Consider the following 11,670-nt stretch of genomic DNA (forward strand, 5'->3'; position numbering starts at 1 on the left):
CTCTTCTTTTTCTCACTTTCTTTGGTCTTCATTTTTAAGTTCTATATTCTAGCATATTCCCTTGCTTTTGTCTCCCGAGCCGTCTACTGATTAAAAATAAAAAGAACTAACAAACTATTCTGGAAATTTTGTTTTAAAACATGTAAGATCAGGGGATCCCTGGGTGGCTCAGCGGTTTAGCGCCTGCCTTCGGCCCAGGGCGCGATCCTGGAGTCCAGGGATCGAGTCGAGCGTCGGGCTCCTACATGGAGCCTGCTTCTCCCTCTGCCTGTGTCTCTGCCTCTCTCTCTCTCTATGTCTATCATGAATAAATAAATAAAATCTTAAAAAAAAAGTAAGATCAGGGTGGGTGGGGTGGTCCAGTTAGTTAAGTCCAGTCTGACTAGGCTTAGGTCGTGATCTTTGGGTCTTGGGATAAAGCCCCACACTATGCTTCTTGATCATCAGATAGTCTGCTTGTCCCTCTCCTTCTGCCCTTCCCCTTTCTCTTCTTGCTCTTTCTTTCATACAGATAAATAAATAAAATCTTAAATATATATATATATGTATATATAAATGTAAGATCAGAATAGCCAAGTCAATCTTCAAGAATAAACTTGCTATATTGATAGTATCAGATATTAGTACCTAGTATTAAGCTACAGTAGTGAATATAGTGTGATACCAATAGAAGAGAAGACCAATAAATAAGGACTGATATTCTACAAAGAGACCCACACATACATGGTTATTGATTTATGACAAGATAGTATTGTAGTGTCAGGAAATGGGATATGTTTTCATTTACCAATAACTATAAATATTGAATATTTATGTGAAAAAATGTTGATCCTACTTGATACTGTATTGCAGATCAAAATGTGATCAATTAAATTGTAATGTTTCTACAAGAAAACAATGAAAGATATTTTAATACATTAGGATATGTAAAGATTTTTTAAGAAAACATAAAAAATACAGGCAGAAAATTGGTAAATTGGTCAACATTGAACATCAAGAATTTTTGTACTTCCAATGTCATCGTGGAAAGAATGAAAATTCAAGCCACCCATTGGGAGAAGATATTTGTCATCTATTATATGACAAAGAACTCATATCCTGTATATTTAGAGAAAAAACTCCTACAAATTACTAAGAAAAAGAGAAAATTCAAAAGAAAAATAGCAAATAGTATGACTAGATACTTTATAAGTGGCCATCAAAATGACTGATAATCATATTGACTAATGGTAAATTTGTTAGTCCTTAAGGAGATATAAATTAAACTCCCATTATAATACTACCATATACCTATTAGAATTACAAAAAAACAAATAAACACACAACAAAAAAGCTGACAACAAGTGCTGACAAAGATGTGGAGCAAACAGTTGATGAGATTATAGTTACTACAATCATTTTGGGAAGCAACTCGCAGTATCTCCTAAATTAAACATTTGCATATGCTTCGAAGCAGCAAATCTCCCAAGTATCAATGCAACAGAAATGTGTGTAAATGTGCAAAGACAAGCTTAATTATGTCCACTGTTTATAATGGCTCCAAACTGATAGCAAGTCAAGGGAGTAGAAGTCATAAATTGTGGTATATTCCTACAAGGGATTACTATTCAGCAATGAAAGTGAACAAAATGATAACTGAGCAACATAATATGAAATACAAAAAGTATTAAGCAAAAGAAGCCAATCACAAGAGTTTATATTATATGAATACATGTAAAATGAAAAAAATAGGCATATCTAATTAGCATAGTAATATTTGCTGGGAAGAGAGAGATACTGGAAGGGAGGATGGCAGGAACTTCTGTGGTCCTGATAATATTCTATCTCTTGATGTTCATATCATTATAGGGATGTATTCACTTTGTTAAAATCATTGATTTGCACAGCTTTTGATTAGAGCACTATTTTGCATATATATTATATTTGTTTAAAACATTATATGAATTTCTAAGACATCTCTTTACTTATTTCTTTTTATTTTTCATATGAGCGTGTTCTTGTTTTATAGATGTACTGTCTTTTGGATCTCTTGTGCAGAGTGAAATTTTAAGATGCTAAACCCTCATATATTCTAGGATTTTGTTTCCTTCAGCTTTTTTCTATTTGTTTACCTTTATCATTTTTTTCCTGCAGTCTACATCAGATATGTGTTGATGTACAATTTCTATTCCTATTTAAAATGAAATAGTGGGAAGCATTATAATGCACTTAGTGTACATGGGAAGTCTTATTTATCTGCAAAGATGGGGTTAGGGCAGATGAGCAATTAACAAACTATTATGTTGGCATTTCCCAAGAATACAATTAGGAAAACTTTCCTTTGAAACACATTCACGTGGACTCCTCTGTTTCTTCTTCCTAAAAAAAAAAAATAATAATAATTTTGAAAATAACTATGTTTTTGCATTTGTCCAAGATTAATGCTTAGACACTGTTTCCTTCCACTCCTGATAGTGAGTGCTGGTTTTATATTTAGGTGTAGGACCTGTAGGCAAGAGACTCTTGAATATTGTTGCAATTAATTCCCCAATTGTAGTCCTACATCTTATGTTTGCATGACAGCTTGTCCTAGAAATTTTCCAAAAATTTTATTGGGAGAGCGGTTCTCTACTTTGTTATAATCCCTGTACTCATTCTAATTTACAAAACCTTCGCTTTGATTCTTAGTCACTGCAATTCCATTCATAAGCCCTTTCCAGAAAATATTTGAAATCTTTCATCTTTTGGTAATCTTTCATTATTATAGGTTTATACTTCTAGTATCTTCTTACTATTATCTTTATAGTATTGTTGGAAGGAGAGTATAAATGTATGGACTTTATAACCTTGAGGGCAGCCCTAGTGGCCCAGCAATTTAGTGCGGCCTTCAGCCTAGGGTGTGATCCTGGAGATCCAGGATCGAGTCCCACGTCAGGCTCCCTGCATGAGGCTGACTTCTCCCTCTGCCTGTGTCTCTGCCTCTATCTCTCTCTGTGTCTCTCGTGAATAAATAAATAAAATCTTAAAAAAAATTATAACCTTGAATCACAAGGCAGATAAAAATATGTTTAAACACACACACGTGTATGTGTATGTGTTATAGTTAAAAGAGAATTGTAATTAGTCAAAAGATAAACCTGGATTTAAGCTTCACTATAGCCATATATCAAGTAGTCAATCTTGACTAAGTACCTAACAGTTTGGAGCTTAATGTGTTAATCTAAAATATGGAGATCTAAAAAATGTTAATCTAACACATGAAACATAATGCATAAACTTTGAAATGCTGCGTAGTTGTGAATGACTTATTTTGTATTTGTTGAAAATGAGTATCATTAAGCAAAAATATAAAAAAGCACCATATTGTATAATTAAAAAAAATTTTGGTTCGTATTCAATACAGTAGTAATTGGTGAGTCATGCAGATTTTATTCTTCCTAACAGTACTAATTATAATAATGAAGTTATTCTATCCATACCATAATATTTTCCTAAACCAATTAAGAAAAAATATTAAATTATAGTCTCTCTATTTCTGTTCAGTGTATTCAAATACCTTTACATATTGCAAAGCTCTTAAGATTAAAATTAGTGCACCATGTTTTTAACTCAGGAGATTGTCAGTATAAGAATAAAAAATATGACATATTTAATACATGAATAATGTGGGGGCTTTGTACTCTGTTAAATTAGGTAAAGGAGAAGTATGCTTCCTAGAATTCTGTCCCCTGTGTAGCTCTAGATTAGTATTGTTCACAGGAGAAATATCTGTAAAGTTTGAAAGGCAAAAGGGAAACAGCAGCCATGTGCAGCCTTGGCAGGTTAGTGTTGGCACTACAAATTTGAGTTGTCACACCTTTGATTAAAATACTTTTGTGACTTCCCAGGCTTTTAAAATATTGTACAAAATCTTTTATAAATATTACAATGGATTTCACTATCGATACCTAAAATCTTGTTTTAAATTTCCCTCCCAATCAGTCATTGAACTCTAAACAACCTGTCCTTAATTTAGTTCCTTGTATAAGCCAAGCATTTTGTCACCTCGGTTCTACAGTCACACATTTCATGGTCCTTCTGCCTGGAAAGATTTTATCTTCTGTTTTTGTCAGTCAGTCTTACTCCTGGAAATTCTTCAGGACTCAGCTCTGGACCCCTACTCTAAGCCAGTTTCTATTCCCTTGTTATACAAGGTATAGATCTCATTTATGGCACTTTGTAATGAGAAAAAATTGTACAATATTTTGTTTTATATGTTCTTCCTTCTTAGAAGCACAAATTGAACTGGAACTGTGTTTCATAGCAACATCTTCATAAGATTTGCTATACAGGCAAATAAATGAAGAGTTTCACGTCTACTCAGACTAGTTATAATTGTTAGAAGTAGAAAGATACATATATTTCCCATAGTGTTATGTTATATAAAAATACTGGGAAACTGTGTCTTTCTATACACACACATGCACAAACATATACACCATACCCTAAAGTTCTGACACAATTAAAATATAGAAATAGTGTATTTTTCTGTTAACACAAAATACACAAAAAGTCATAATGAGGAAGGGGAGGTTTTTTTTTTTTTTTTTTTTTTTTTTTTTTGGAAAGGGAGGTTTTAAAAACAAATATGCTAATATTTTCAAAGGAAAATAAACATAATAGTAAAAGATCATGCCATAATGGATTTTAATTTCATGTTTTATATTATTTTATAATAGCTTGCATGAACTCCATAGCACTGACATGCTAATTAACTTCGCATTGTATTAATGTTATGTAGGTAAAGATAGCTCATTAATTAAAATTAAATGAATATAGCCAGTTACCAAGTATCAATTATGAAAAAAATTATGAAAAATACCTATCAAACATACAAACTTTGTTTTCAATAACTACCTTTATCTTTGAATATTTATTTCAATTTTTCAAGTTCAATAAACTGATACTCTTAATATGTGTTGGTGGATCTCAAATCAATGTCTTATGAAAAAACACATTGTATTTACATTATAATTAGTTTCTACTACATGACTCAAACTTCATAGAATATGTGAATATAAAGAAGACTTAAATACATTTCCGATGTCCAATACTTTATATTAAAATTAAAAAGCTATGACTCCCATGTTGGAGAAACTAATATATTGTCATTGGTAATGGAATAATTTATAGTTTCCAGTTAATAGGCTCATAGTTCAGGAACTAAGCAAAATGGACTATTTTCAAATGCATTGCTTTATAATAGTGAGAAAATTTTCTTTCTCAATGAAAGTATACCAAAATCCCCTAAAATCAGATAAAATTCTTATAAACATTATATTTGTGTTGCTTACAGAAACAATTTAGAGTCTATAAATTATTCATATAGTACAATCTACTTGATTATTCTTTCTATAATACCTCCTCCTTATATAAAATTAGGACTTCATTATGGTAGTGATTCAATGCAATGAATTTCAGTGCCTGAATGATAGTGTGTCTTTAATTATGACCCACGTGTAGGAAATATTGCATGAAGGTAATTATTTGTCTCACAATGAAGAGGTTTGAGATGATCTAATTGATAGTAATGTATGTGCATTTGAGGGGTTTGATTAACATTTTTATTGATCAGCAAGATTGGAATTTAGTAACTGACTTGACAACATCGATTCCACTATAATTTACTAATCACTGCTGTTATTCTAGAAATGTTATTAGTAAGTTGTGGCACCATATATACACCTGTAATTAAGTCACTCATTCAATAAACAAATTTAGCCTCTACCACTATATTAGATGCTGTTTTAAGTTCTGGAAATACAATATTAAATAAGACTAAGAAGTTCTCTCTCACAATAATGCTGCCAATCTAATAACATATACACATAAAGTTTAAATAATAATGTAAGAAAAATGAAAGAAATAAATATTGATAAAAGGAAATACAATCTTGGGAGATGGTTCTAAAATTTGCCACAATACTTGTTTTCTTTAATTCTGACACATTATATATTTTTTAAAAATTTAAATTCAGTTAGCCAACATATAATACATCATCAGTTTCAGATATAGAGTTCAATAATTTATCAGTTGCGTGTAACACCAAGTGCTCACCACATCACATGCCCTCCTTAATGCCCATCACCCAATTACCCCATGACCCCCTACCTCCCCTTCAGCAATCTGTTTGTTTCCTATAGTTAAGAGTTTCTCATGGTTTTTCTCCCTCTCTGATGACTGTCCATTCAGTTTTCCCTCCCTTCGCTTATGATCAGCTTTGCTATTTCTCACATTCCACATATGAGTGAAACCATATGATAATTGTCCTTCTCTGATTGATTTATTTTGCTCTGCATAATACCTTGCAGTGCCATCCACATCAATGCAAATGGTAAGTATTCATTCTTTTAGATGACTGAGTAATATTCCATTGTGTATGTATCTTCTTTGCTCATTCCTCTGTTAATGGACATCTTGGCTGTTTTCACAGTTTGATTTCTGTGGACATTGCTGCTATAAACCTTGGGTGCCTGTACCCCTTTGGCTCAATACATTTGTATTTTTTAGGTAAATACCTAGCAGTGCAATTGCTGGGTTGTAGGGTAGCTCTATTTTTAACTTCTTGAAGAACCTCCATACTGTTTCCCAGAGTGGCAGTACCAGCTTGCAATTCCATGAACAGTGTAAAGAGGGTTCCTTTTTCTCCGCATCCTTACCAACACTTGTTGTTTACTGTCTTGTTAATTTTAGCCATTCTTACTGACATGAGGTAGTATCTCATTGTGGTTTTGATTTGTGTCTTCTTGATGCCAAGTGATGAGGAGCATTTTTTCATGTCTATTGGCCATTTGTATATCTTTTTGGAGAAATGTTTATTCATGTCTTTTGCCCATTTCTTGACTGGATTGTTTGGTTTTTGGGTATTGATTTTGATAAATTCTTTATAGATCTTGGATACAAGCCCTTTATCTGGCCTGTCATCTAAAAATATCTTCTCCTGCTCCATAGATTGCCTTTTAGTTTTGTTGACTGTTCCCTTTGCTGTGTAGAAGATTTTTTTTTTTAATTTATTTTGATGAAGTTCCAAAAGTTCATTTTCACTTTTGTTTCTCTAGCCTTTGGAGATATGTCTAGCAGGAAGTTGCTGTGGCTCAGGCTGAAGAGGTTGCTCTTGTCCTCCTCTAGTATTTTGATGGATTTCTGTCTCACGTTTAGGTCTTTCATCTATTTTGAGTTTATTTTTGTTTCTGATATAAGAGAATGGTCCAGTTTCATTTTTCTACATGTGGCTGTCCAATGTTCCCAAAACCATTTGTTGAAAAGTCTGTCCTTTTTCCACTGGATATTCTTTCCTGCTTTATCAAAGAGTAGTTGACCATAGAGTTGAAGGCCCATTTCTGGGTTCTGTATTTTGTTCTATTGATCTATGGGTCTGTTTTTGTGCCAGTACCATACTGTCTTGATGATTATAGCTTTGTAATATGGCTTGAGGTCTGACATTGTGATGCTACCAGCTTTGGTTTTCTTTTTCTGCATTCCTCTGCTATTCAGGGTCTTTTCTGGTTCCATTCAAATTTTAGCATTATTTGTTCCAGCTCTGTGAAAAATGCCAATGGTATTTTGATTGAGATTGCATTGAATGTGTAGATTGCTCTGGGTAGCAAAGACATTTTAACAATATTTATTCTTCCAATCCATGAGCACGAAATGGTTTTTCATCTCTTTGTATCTTCCTCCATTTTTTTTCATAAGTGTTCTGTGGTTTTTAGAGTACAGATCACTCCTTTGGTTTGGTTTATTCTTAGGTATCATGGTTTTGGGTGCGATTGTAAATGAGATCAGTTCCTTAATTTCTCTTTCTTCAGTCTCATTGTTAATGTATAGAAATGCAACTGATTACTGTGCATTGATTTTATATCATGCCTCGTTGCTGGATTCCTGAATGGGTTGTAGCAATTTTGGAGTGGAGTGTTTGGGTTTTCCACATAAAGTATCATGTCATCTACAAAGAGTGAGAGTTTGACTTCTTCTTTGCCAATTTGAATGCCTTTTACTTCTTTGTGTTGTCTGATTGCTGAGGCCAGGACTTCTAGTACTATGTTGAACAAAAGCGGTGAGCATGGACATTCCTGTTGTAATCCTTTTTTAAAATGTATTATTTATCTATCTATTTATTTATTTACATTCAATTTGCCAGTATATAATATAACACCCAGTGCTCATTACATCAAGTGCCCTCTTTAATGCCCTTAGCCCAGTTACCCTATTCTGTTGTGTTCCTGATCACAACAAAAGCTCTGCTTTTTCCAACTGAGAATGATACTTGATGTGGGCTTTTCATATACAGCTTTTATGATATTGAGGTATGTTCTCTCTATCCCTACACTATGGAGAGTTTTAATCAAGAAGGGAAGCTGTATTTTGGCAAATGCTTTTTCTGTATCACTTGAGAGAATCATATGATTCTTGTCCCTTCTTTTCTCAATGCGATGTATCACACTGATTTATTTCATGTATTGAACCATCCTTGCAGCCCAGAAATAAATACCAGTTGGTCATGGTGAATAATCCTTTTAATTACTGCTGGATCCTATTGGCTAGTATCTTGTTAAGAATTTTTGTATCCATGTTCATCAGGATATTGGTCTGTAATTCTCCTTTTTGGTAGGATCTTTGGCTTTGGGATCAAGTTAATTCTGGCCCCATTGAACAAGTTTGCAAGTTTTCTTTCCATTTCTATTTTTTGAAACAGCCTTAGAAGAATAAGTATTACTTCTTTCACTGTTTGGTAGAATTCCCCTGGAAAGCCATCCACCTTTGGATGTTGGGACTTTGTTGAGATATTTTTGATTACTACTTCAATTTCCTTGCTGGTTATGGGTCTGTTCAGGTTTTGTATTTCTTCTTCAGTCTGGTAGTTTATAATTTTCTGGGAATGCATCCATTTCTTCCAGATTACCTAATTTGTTGGTATATAGTTGTACATAATATGTTCCTAAAATTTTGTTTCCTTGGTGTTGGTCATCATGTCTCATCCTTCATTCATGATTTTATTAATTTGGGTTCTTTCTCTCTCTCTCTCTCTCTTTTTTTTTTTGTGATAAGTCTGGCTAGGGGTTTATTGATTGTATTAATTCTTTCAAAGAACCAAGTTCTAGTTTCATTGATTTATTCTACTGTTCTTTTGGTTTGTATTTCATTGATTTCTGCTCTAATCTTTATTATTTCTCTTCTCCTGCTTGGCTTAGGTTTTATTTGCTGTTCTTTCTCCAGCTCTGTTATGTGTAAAGTTAGCATGTGTATTTGAGGCTTTTCTAATTTTTTGAGTAAGGCTTGTATTCCTATATACTTCCCTCTTAGGATTGCCTTTGCTTCATCCCACATGTTTTGAATAGTTGTGTTTTCATTTGTTTCCATTAATTTTTAAAATTCTTCTTTAATTTAGTGCTTGACCCATTTATTCTTTAGTTGGATGATCTTTAACATCCAAATATTTGAGTTCTTTCCAAATTTCCTCCTGTGATTGAGTGCAAGTTTCAAAGCATTATGATCTACAAATATACAGGAATAATCTCAGTCTTTTGGCACTGTTTGAGAACTGATTTGTGACCTGGTATGTGATCTATTCTGGAGCATGTTCCATGTGCACTCAAGAAGAATGTGTATTCTGTTGCTTTAGGATGGAATGCTCTGTATATATCTTTGAAGTCCATCTGGTCCAGTGTGTCATTCAAAGCCTTTGTTTCCTTGTTAGTTTTCTACTGAAATAATCTGTCCATTGCTGTGAGTGGGCTGTTAAAATAATCTATTATTGTATTATTATCAATGTGTTTCTTTAATTTTGTTATTATCTAGTTTATATAATTGGCTGCTCCCAAGTTAGGAGCATAAATATTTGTACTTGTTAGGTCTTCTTGTTGGATAAACCCTTGCTGTATGATATAGTGTCCCTCTTCCTCCCTTACTACAGTCTTTGGTTTAAAATCTAATATATCTGATATAACAATTGCTACCCCAGCTTTCTTTTGATGTTCATTAGCATGATAAATATATCTTCATCCCCTCACTTTCAATCTGAAGGTGTCTTTGGGTATAAAATAAGTCTCTTATAGACAGCATATGGAGGTTTTGCTTTTTTATCCAGTCTGATACCCTGTGTCTTTTGACTGGATCATTTAGCCCATTTACATTCAGAGTAACTATTGAAGGATATGAATTTAGTGCCATTGTATTACCTGTAAAGTCTCCATTTCTATATATTGTTTCTGTTTTTCTCTGGTCTATATTTATTTTGGCCTCTCTCTTCACTTATAGGATCTCCTTTAATATTGGTTGCAGGGATAGTTTAGTGATCACAAATTCTTTACGTTTGTGTTTGCCCTGGAATCTCTTTATCTCTCCTTTCATTCTGAATGACAACCTTGCTGGATAAAGTATTCTTGGATACACATTTTTCTCATTTAGTACCCTGAATATATCATACCAGTCCTTTTTGGCCTATCAGGTCTCTGTGGATAGGTTTTCTGCCAATCTAATGTTCCTGCCCTTGTACATTAAGAACCTCTTGTCTCCAGCTGCTTTCAAGATTTTCTTTTTATCTCTGAAATGTGCAAGCTTCATATCATATGTCAGGGTATTGATCTATTTTAATTGATTTTGAGGGGTGTTCTCTTACCTTCTGGACTTGAATGCCTGTTTCTGTACCTAGATTAGGGAAATTTTCAGCTTGACTTGCTCAAATATACCTTCTGTCCCTCTCTTTTTCTTTCTTCTTCCTCTGGGACCCCAAGAATTCTAATATTATTTCACTTTAATGTATTGCTGATTTTTCAAAGCCTCCCCTTATGTTTGTTTGTTTAATTGTTTCTCTCTTTTCCTCAGCTTCCTTTCTTTCCATCATTTTGTCTTCTATGTCACTGAATCTCTCCTGTCTCACTTACCCTAGAGGTTAGAGAAACCATTGTAGACTGCATCTCAGTTAAAGTGTTTTTTTTTTATTTTGGTCTGGTTATATTTAATTTCTACACTAAGAGATTCTCTAGTGTCTTTTATGCTTTTTTCCAAGCCCAGCTAGTAGCTTTATAATAATTATTCTGAATTCTATTTCTGACATTTTACTTATATCCATATTGGTTAGGTCTATGGCAGAAAGTATTTACCTCTGATTCTTCTTTCTTTTTTTAAGATTGATTTATTTATTTATTTATTTATTTATTTATTTATTTATTTATTTATGATAGACAGAGAGAGAGAGAGAGAGAGATTGAGGCAGAGACACAGGAGGAGGGAGAAGCAGGCTCCACGCCAGGAGCCCAAGGCGGGACTCGATCCCGGGACTCCAGGATTGTGCCCTGGGCCAAAGGCAGGCACTAAACTGCTGAGCCACCCAGGGATCCCTTCTGATTCTTCTTTTGCTGTGAATTTCTCCTTAGTCAGTTTGTCCAGAAAGGATTAGGTGAACAAGAGACAAAATAAAAAAATATCAATCGTGAGCTCAGCAAAATACACAGTAGACATATCTGAAGAAGTCAGAAACCAAAAAAGCAAAGAAAAAAGATAGGGAAAAGAGAGAATAGAATTACATAGGTGGATAAAATAGTGTGGTCCAGTTGGTCCTGGGTGTATTTTGGTCTGTTTGTTAGAGGACCACTAATTCCAAAATTGTGTGTGTACACACACACACACACACACACACACACACAAAATAAC

The sequence above is a fragment of the Canis lupus genome, chromosome 32, assembly GCF_011100685.1.
Source record: "Canis lupus familiaris isolate Mischka breed German Shepherd chromosome 32, alternate assembly UU_Cfam_GSD_1.0, whole genome shotgun sequence".
NCBI classification, from domain to species: domain Eukaryota; kingdom Metazoa; phylum Chordata; class Mammalia; order Carnivora; family Canidae; genus Canis; species Canis lupus.